The following is a 10599-nucleotide window of genomic DNA, read 5'->3' as shown; positions in this document are numbered from 1 at the left end:
AGAAACAGGAAGGAAGAAAAGTGAGTAAGAGCCCATTCACCGAGCATAAACAAACACTTTAACCTTTGTGAATCCTTGTGCCCTGTGCAACAATGCGTTACAAGGTGTGTACAAAAATTAAATGTGTCTCCTTTAATCATGTCCTTGAGTGAATGTGCACGTACACAACTGCATCAGTAGCTTACCCCGACTTGATCTTGCTACGATACAAATGTTTGAAAGATTCGTCACACTAAAAATGACAAAAAAATAATCTATTGTTAAAACACAACCACGGCGTCATAGTGCAGTGAAGCCCTACAGTATAAGGTACCGCTTACCCGTCAAAGTCCACACAAGGTTCCAAAGCAGCCCCTTCGATGGTTTAAACGGACTGGTCCGTTGGTGCTGTATAACGCATAACAAAGAAACCACCCGTCAACTTCAGCCAAAAACCGTACACCGAGAGTACATATTTGCGAGTGCCGAAAGAAACCTCCGAGACTCACCTTGTACGAGAAACTTCCACAAACTTCCGTGTTACACAACGCACCCGTGCAGTACGTGAAGTACGCCCATGACGTAATACGACGTTACCTCTGTTTTTGAACAACCAAATTAATGAAAATGGAAAACAGACTGAAAGTAGGGTAAATGTAAATGCAACGATGTATCTTGTATTTAGGTAATGCAAACACCCGGTGAACAAAAATTGCTAACGCGCGCAAGACGTCATTCAACACGTGTGATTAGGAGGAATTACTCCGTATCGCTACAATCTGTGCAAGAAACCTAAACTTGCGAGCCCCCAGTGATACTATGTGAAAGACAATGACAAATCTAGTTAACATATAAAAAATGAATCTAAAAAATGCGATTAAAGATTATAAGGAGGGTATGTACCTCTCTGTTCAAAAACAACAGTCTAATACTAAGCCTAACATGTGTGGGAACAAGTCTAGAGAAACCAAGTAATATGTGACATAAATACAACCAAAGACGATTTTTTTTTTTAAAAAGAAAAAGGTCTTTAGGACTAAAAAGCTGCGAGTGCAAATCCTGTACAATAAGATACTTGATGATGAAATGTAAACTGTTACACAACTTCAATGTATTACACAAAACAAAGTAATTCATAATGATCATTTAGCCCCCCGGGAATCACTGTACCTAAGAACTTGATCCAGTGTTTTTCCCTGCGTTCTAAAGTGGTATTAATGTCAATCCCTGACGTCATGTGAATGCGTTCTAAGATCGTGAATCTTAACTGGGGAATAGTATGTGCTGCGGTGACCTAATGAGCTGCTAGGGAAGAATTCATGTTCTTATTGCGAATCCTGCTTTTGTGTTCTACTACCCATGTTTTAATTTTTCAGCTGGTTCTCCCTACGTACACAAGCCCACACGGGCACTTAATAGCATAGATTACCCCCTCTGTGTTACAATCAGATGTGTGGTGAAGTTTTATCTTTTGACCTGTCCGAGGGTGTGTGAACGTATCTCCCAGGATTACATTGCCACATTGCCTACAGTTATGACACTTCTTCATGCCTTTATGGTGCGGTCTTGTGGTGGTGTCATGTCTTTTCAAAAGTTCCCTCAAGTTTTTAGATCTAGTGTGTGCAAATAATGGTGGATCTTGAAATAATCGTAAAACTGCTGGTGTACAGACACCAGTATACTGAGTGCACTGCTGGATGTATATAGAACACAATTACAACATATTTGCTGTTATGAAGTCAAAAACTTGACGGAGCAATAATAAACTTAGATGAAGCAACAATCTAGTAATCCATTAAATCATGGAAGCGTATCATGAAGAAACTGTACTTATAAGTCAATCTCACAAAGAGCATAAAGTTATACAAGGCATGAATTGAAGAATGACTCAAAAAGAAAAACACATTGATACAATCAAAACAACTGCGCTAAGGCAGTGAACTTGGTCGTCAGTTCTTGCAAGGTAGCCCAATGCATTTCGGGATGTGTTTCATCCCTTCTTCGGGGGAAACTGTTGAAGAAAAGAATCACATTCAAACCTGTATCTCATGGAGGATCATAATATAAAAAGAATAAATGACAAATAGCGATACAAGATGCAGCGTGTCTGTGGCCAAAGCAGAAAAAGGCTGATCTATTTCAAGCTTGAGCAATACTGTGAGTGAGACGAAAACCATGCTATTTGTGCTTCAAGACCAGACCGAAGGAGTGGGAAGAAAATGAAAATAACGAACGTGCACCCAGTGACTCAAGTGAAATAAACGTGACTAATTGACCGCAAAATGCATGAAGTGAGGCAGAGTGCCGTGTCAGTAATTCAGCTTATACTGTGCTCGAAACCTGAAGAGTTCTTACTAGTTAAATAGGACAACTGTCTCAGGGACGGAATTCACAGGTGATAGCTGGAGGGGCAGTGCTCCAACTGTATGAATGATATAAAGGAAAAGGGAACTGTGAATCGGAGTAAAGGAAAATGGCGGCAGAACGAAAGATAAACAATGAAAAACGGGACTTACTGAAAATACTCTCACTATGAGTGAACCAATGAGGTGAAGAAGTGCTGCTGCACGAGAAATCGAGGGTATTCAAGGGTATTCAGGTGAGAGTGGTTGAAACCATCATGTAATCCAAAGCTCTGAAAGCTCTGCAACCAGAAAGAAGGACTAGTAAACGTATAAACAACCAGCGAGACGCTCTGTGAAATGCTTACCGTTCGCGCTTGAGGTGCGGAAGAAAAAAGGTAACGGCTACTGTGAACATCCGAAAAAGGAAGCATCGGGGGCGTGCTGTGCCAAGAGGTTAAATGCACGCTTGCGTTGTCACGTGATTAATGTGAATGGTGATCATGAAAAGAGGACTGAAATGTACCTTGAAAATAAATGCACAAAACTAGTGACACAGGATTGCACTGTGAACTGTATGTAAAAGTGTAAAGTCAAACAAATTAAAGAATGTTAAAGTAGGTGAACCGTCATAAACGTGATGTGAGGAATGGAAAATGAGAATAATTGAGGTGATCTGTGCAAGTCATGTATTTGTATGAAACAAAAGGTCTGATGGAATGTGCAACTAACAAGTCGGTCCAACAAGCGAATGAGCGTAAATACGTGACTACAACCTCTGAAACCTGCAGAGTATATTGTAAATCTAGGGGAAAAGAGATGAAATATGCTAGTTGGTGGAAAAAGGGGACAAGCAGAAACTGATAAGGATAAGAATGCGAAAAAAAGTAGTGAAGAGTAGTATTGCTCAACCTGAAGTAAACGTACATTCTAGGGGGGAGGAAAACAAGAGAATGAGAGGAAAAAATTCCTGTTGTGTTAAGTAGAGAACATTACTTTACAATGATATGCATTTTAAAAGGAAAAGTAGCATAAACTGGAAAGAACAAGCAGTCTGAAATCGGGGCAACATATTAACAAACAATGTATTTTTATAAAAAACATTGCATTTCAAGTTTGTCATTGAGCCCGAATGGTAACAGGGTCTGTAAAAACTTGGTCCACCAAACTTCTCTCTGAGATAAAAGCCTCTCTGTATTGATCTGTGTGTTCCGAGGCATCATCTCAAGGATGGTGAATCTTAACTGTGCAATGGTGTGGTGGTGTTCTAACCAATGTGATGTGAGAGGAGATTTAAGACTTCTAGTTCGGATGGAACTTTTGTGTTCTGAGATCCTCACTTTCACTTTCTGGGAAGTTTTCCCCACATACATTAGTCCGCAGGGACATTTAATAGTGTAGATGACATTAGTAGTATCACATGTACCGGTATATCTAAGTTGGACAATTTTGCCTGACCGTGGGTGGTGGATAACATTACCAGTGATAGCATTATGGCAATTAACACAGTTCTGGCATTTCTGCATGCCTTTGTGCTCAACGGATTCAATCGTAGATGTAGCTGACAGTATATCTTTGATATTTTTGCTATGAGTGTATGCAAAGATGGGATCAGAGAAAAATAACCCATTGAAGTCTGGTTCGTGTTTGAGAATGTCCCATCTGTTTTTGATAATCTGTCTAATGCGTCGTGAGCTGGTAGAGAATGTGGATACAAAGACATGCTTGTTTTGGAGATTCTTAACTGAAGGATTAAGCAGTTCTGTACGTGTCTTAGTATGGGTTCTGGATATCGCGGACTCGAGAACTGATTCAGGATACCCGCGGTCTCTGAATTTGGTGACTTGTTTTTGAAGAACTGGTTCAAGATGTTGACTCAGAAACAATTCTCTTGGTTCGAATGAGTTGAGAGTACGGTAGATTGCGAAAAAGCGTCTCAAAAGAATCCAATGTTTTATAAAACATTGGATTCTTTTGAGACGCTTATCCGGAATGATCTTTCCAAAGTTAATTTTCGTCAACCATTTCCTACCAATTTGAAAAAACACAAAATAGCTATTATTAACAACTTAGCTAAGGACAACAGACTCACACTACAACCAGCAGACAAAGGCGGTGCCTTGGTCATTATGGACCGTACATTCTATGAACAAAAAGTCAATCTTCACCTACAAGATACCACCACCTATATCAAACTTGATCAAGACCCGACAATTTCATTCCAAAATACCCTTGCTCACATTCTTGACCATGCTGAAGAAATGGATTGGATCAACCAAATTTCGCAGTTTTTTTAACAGTATCTCATCCCAGACGACCCAGACTTTACATGCTGCCGAAGATACACAAAAATCTGCAAGATCCTCCATTCAGACCCATTGTGTCCGGTTGTGACTCCATCTTCATACCGGCAGGCCAACTTGTTGATCACTTTCTTCAAAAGTTTGTGCAAACATGGAGAAGTTTCATCAAGGACACCACTCATTTTCTATCCCTTCTTGAACAGGTACACAGTAATTTTTCAGAATCATGGTTACTTTGCTTGATTGATGTGACAGCTTTATACACATCTATTCCATTGTCTGAAGGTTTAGAAGCTTGTGAATGGGCACTTCTCCAGTTACCAGAAACTACAATAAACAAAGTTTTCATCTTGGAGATCCTTACTTTTTGTCTTCAACACAGTTATTTACAATGGAAGAATGATTTTTATTTGCAGATAAGCGGCACGTCCATGGGTTTTTCCGGTGCTCCTGCCTACGCGAACACATTTATGGCAAAGTTCGAGTATGACTACATCTTCACAGACAGCACTTGGAGGGACAACCTTGCATTTTACGCAAGATTCATTGATGACATTTTTCTGATTTGGAAAAATTCTGAAGCTTCTTTGGTTCAACAAATTGGTGAACTCAACAAAAAGAATCCTCGTATCCAGTTCACGCATACCATCAGTAATGAACAATTGTCTTTTCTGGATGTATTGATCACAAAACAATTCAACACAATAATCACATCAATTTATTCCAAACCTACTGACAGAAACAATCTTCTTCAGTATTCCAGTTTTCATCCTCCGTCTCTCATTCGCAATCTACCGTACTCTCAACTCATTCGAACCAAGAGAATTGTTTCTGAGAGTCAACATCTTGAACCAGTTCTTCAAAAACAAGTCACCAAATTCAGAGACCGCGGGTATCCTGAATCAGTTCTTGAGTCCGCGATATCCAGAACCCATACTAAGACACGTACAGAACTGCTTACTCCTTCAGTTAAGAATCTCCAAAACAAGCATGTCTTTGTATCCACATTCTCTACCAGCTCACGACGCATTAGACAGATTATCAAAAACAGATGGGACATTCTCAAACACGAACCAGACTTCAATGGGTTATTTTCCTCTGATCCCATCTTTGCCTACACTCGTAGAAAAAATATCAAAGATATACTGTCAGCTACATCTACGATTGAATCCGTTGAGCACAAAGGCATGCAGAAATGCCAGAACTGTGTTAATTGCCATAATGCTATCACTGGTAATGTTATCCACCACCCACGGTCAGGCAAAATTATCCAACTTAGATATACCGGTACATGTGATACTACTAATGTCATCTACACTATTAAATGTCCCTGCGGACTAATGTATGTGGGGAAAACTTCCCGGAAAGTGAAAGTGAGGATCTCAGAACACAAAAGTTCCATCCGAACTAGAAGTCTTAAATCTCCTCTCACATCACATTGGTTAGAACACCACCACACCATTGCACAGTTAAGATTCACCATCCTTGAGATGATGCCTCGGAACACACAGATCAATACAGAGAGGCTTTTATCTCAGAGAGAAGTTTGGTGGACCAAGTTTTTACAGACCATGTTACCATTCGGGCTCAATGACAAACTTGAAATGCAATGTTTTTTATAAAAATACAATTGTTTGTTAATATGTTGCCCCGATTTCAGACTGCTTGTTCTTTACAGTTTATGCTACTTTTCCTTTTAAAATGCATATCATTGTAAAGTAATGTTCTCTACTTAACACAACAGGAATTTTTTCCTCTCATTCTCTTGTTTTCCTCCCCCCTAGAATGTACGTTTACTTCAGCTTGAGCAATACTACTCTTCACTACTTTTTTTCGCATTCTTATCCTTATCAGTTTCTGTTTGTCCCCTTTTTCCACCAACTAGCATATTTCATCTCTTTTCCCCTAGATTTACAATATACTCTGCAGGTTTCAGAGGTTGTAGTCACGTATTTACGCTCATTCGCTTGTTGGACCGACTTGTTAGTTGCACATTCCATCAGACCTTTTGTTTCATACAAATACATGACTTGCACAGATCACCTCAATTATTCTCATTTTCCATTCCTCACATCACGTTTATGACGGTTCACCTGCTTTAACATTCTTTAATTTGTTTGACTTTACACTTTTACATACAGTTCACAGTGCAATCCCGTGTCACTAGTTTTGTGCATTTATTTTCAAGGTACATTCAGTCCTCTTTTCATGATCACCATTCACATTAATCACGTGACAACGCAAGCGTGCATTTAACCTCTTGGCACAGCACGCCCCGATGCTTCCTTTTTCGGATGTTCACAGTAGCCGTTACCTTTTTTCTTCCGCACCTCAAGCGCGAACGGTAAGCATTTCACAGAGCGTCTCGCTGGTTGTTTATACATTTCCTTTACTAGTCCTTCTTTCTGGTTGCAGAGCTTTCAGAGCTTTGGATTACATGATGGTTTCAACCACTCTCACCTGAATACCCTTGAATACCCTCGATTTCTCGTGCAGCAGCACTTCTTCACCTCATTGGTTCACTCATAGTGAGAGTATTTTCAGTAAGTCCCGTTTTTCATTGTTTATCTTTCGTTCTGCCGCCATTTTCCTTTACTCCGATTCACAGTTCCCTTTTCCTTTATATCATTCATACAGTTGGAGCACTGCCCCTCCAGCTATCACCTGTGAATTCCGTCCCTGAGACAGTCGTCCTATTTAACTAGTAAGAACTCTTCAGGTTTCGAGCACAGTATAAGCTGAATTACTGACACGGCACTCTGCCTCACTTCATGCATTTTGCGGTCAATTAGTCACGTTTATTTCACTTGAGTCACTGGGTGCACGTTCATTATTTTCATTTTCTTCCCACTCCTTCGGTCTGGTCTTGAAGCACAAATAGCATGGTTTTCGTCTCACTCACAGTATTGCTCAAGCTTGAAATAGATCAGCCTTTTTCTGCTTTGGCCACAGACACGCTGCATCTTGTATCGCTATTTGTCATTTATTCTTTTTATATTATGATCCTCCATGATATACAGGTTTGAATGTGATTCTTTTCTTCAACAGTTGCCCCTGAAGAAGGGATGAAACACATCCCGAAATGCATTGGGCTACCTTGCAAGAACTGACGACCAAGTTCACTGCCTTAGCACAGTTGTTTTGATTGTATCAATGTGTTTTTCTTTTTGAGTCATTCTTCAATTCATGCCTTGTATAACTTTATGCTCTTTGTGAGATTGACTTATAAACACAGTTTCTTTATGATACGCTTCCATGATTTAATGGATTACTAGATTGTTGCTTCATCTAAGTTTATTATTGCTCCGTCAAGTTTTTGACTTCATAACAGCAAATATGTTGTAATTGTGTTCTATATACATCCAGCAGTGCACTCAGTATACTGGTGTCTGTACACCAGCAGTTTTAAGTTTAGTTACGAGGTGGGCTACCTCGCGTCTGAGTTGCACGCTTTAACAGTTTATTTGTAAGCAAACATAATAACCAATTTTCGAGATTTGGTGTGCGCTATCTTATACAGAATTCGATGGATCTTGAAATAATACCACAAAATCAACTTCCTGTTCAATAATATCCCACCGTTTTCTCATAATAGTCTTAATTTGTGATGCTTGAGCAGAATATTTTAGAACGAAAACCTCTAGTTTTTTGGGATTTTTCTTGGTTGGTAATAACAGATCCTCACGTTTTTTTAAAGCAACAGTCCGCTCTGCTTCCATGAGCGTGTCTTCCGGATAACCTCTCACTTTGTATCTTTCCAATTGACCCTTTATAGAAATGTGGCATCTGCGGTCATCTGAAGTTATTCTCTTGATTCTTGTCAGTTGGGAAACAAGCAGGTGTTTCTTCAGAGAATGTGCGCTTGTGTAATGCAGTGCGTTATTGACATCTGTGGACTTTCTGTATACTGTTGTTTCTAGACCTAAAATAGACTTGTGAATCTCAATATCCAAAAAGTGAATCTTCTCTGATTGGATGTTGTGTGTAAATTGTATTCTGGGATTACAGAGATTCAGTTCTGCAATGCATTCTTCCAAGAGATGTTTTGAACCCTTCCATACTACCAGTATATCATCGATATACCGTAGAAAAATAACTGCATTCTCACGCCATCTAGGATTGTGAAAAATGTGTTGGTGCTCAAAATAAGCCATGAAGGTATTAGCGTATGATGGGGCTCCAGGAAAGCACCATTGATGTGCCCGTGATCTGTAAATAAAAAGTGTCATTCCATGTGAAGTAACTATGAAATAATGAAGTGTAACAGTTCCAAAAGAAAAATGCTTTTGTCTTTCGTCATGGATGATTGCAATAGTCTCCATTCTACCGCCTACAGTCCTTCATTGTGAGCTATAGACGTGAAAAGAGCAACCACGTCGATGGTACCTAACAAAATGTCTTCATCGAAATGATGTTTGGTGGCTTCCAATTTCAACAGACAGTCCGTGGTATCTTTGATGTACGTCTCCCAAGACTGTACCAGAGGTTGTAGGTGATAGTCTAGATAATGTCCTATAGGTTCATGAATTGACCCACAACCAGCTACTATGGGTCTGAAAGGTGGGGATAACCTATCCTTATGCATCTTGGGAAGCATATATATGTGAGGAAGCCTTGGTGTTGGGTTGAATAAGAATTTCTTTGTGTTTTCCTCAATGTTACCATCATCCACTCCTTTTTGTAAGATGCAACTCAATACTTCCAAGAATTCTCTCGTGGGATCATGATCCATTTGAATGCAAGTGTCAGTATTCTTTACGTGTTCATTAACACTACATGTGTAATAATCGGTGTTGAGGACCACCAGGGCTCCCCCTTTATCGTCAGGTTGAAATGTGATCGTTTTGTCCTGACGTAATGCATTCAGGATGCGTGACTCCTTGCGAGATAAATTAGGGTGTTTGGGTTTTGTGTATTTGATGTTTTCCAAATCCTTCTTTACTAGGATCTCGAAAGTATCCAAAGATCTATGAGAAAGTGGAGACATGAATTTGCTCTTAGGACGTAAGGGTTGTGGTGTTGAAACCCGTTCTTCGTCAATGGTATTAGTTGAGAAAAACCATCTCAGTCTTAACTTTCGCATGAACTTGAAAAATGATATTTCAGTTTCCAAACTATTAGATGTGTAAGTCGGAACAAAAGAAATACCTTTATTCAATATCTTTAATTCTTCTGTGCTTAAGTTCCTATGCAAGATATTCATTACTAGGGAACTTGCTTTTTGAGATTCCTCTGCGGTCTGCCCTTGTCTGTTGCCTTTTTTGATTTGTCCCCTGCGGGTGCGCTGTCTAGAGGTGTATTGGTTTTGTCCGGTGGTGACTTTGATGATTGACCCTCTGCTAAAAAAGACGATTTTGTGATAGATGTAGTTGCTGATTCTCCTGTTTGTCCACTGGTTTGTGGCGTGAGTGGCCCCACTGCAGGACGTTGTAGGGACAGATCTTGATCGTTAACTATGCTTTCCTCAGATGAGGTGGTTCCAGGTTTTTTGAAGAAGCGTTTTTGAGCGTAGGCTTCAGCCCATGAGTACACCTCATCCAGTTTATAATCGATGGTGTCTCTTCGGAACTTCCTGATCTTGCGTTCATGCACCTCTCTTGCATGTACATCCAATCTATTATTGATGTCCTCCAAAACCTTGTCCCAATCATCCTGCTCCATTCTTTGTAAAATCTCATCCTTGAGTGTACTGATGTCCTGTGCCAACTCGTTCAAAATCAATGAGATTTCTTCAATAATTAATAAAATTAAATCCAAGGAGCACTTATTTAAGATCGCATACCAGCGAAACATGAATGATTTATTGAATTTAAATAACATTGTTCTTAGGGCAATCCTCAGTCCTCTGGGGATCCTTTTAACTTCGTGATACTCGATAAGTGCGGTAGCATGGAGACGTTGGTTTACTTCCTTCCTCATCATGTATTCAAGTTGTCGTAATTGCTGTGTTGTAGTTCCAGAGGAGGAACTGAATG

The sequence above is a fragment of the Triturus cristatus genome, chromosome 12, assembly GCF_964204655.1.
Source record: "Triturus cristatus chromosome 12, aTriCri1.1, whole genome shotgun sequence".
NCBI lineage: Eukaryota > Metazoa > Chordata > Amphibia > Caudata > Salamandridae > Triturus > Triturus cristatus.
Note: the sequence above shows the minus strand (reverse complement) of the source record.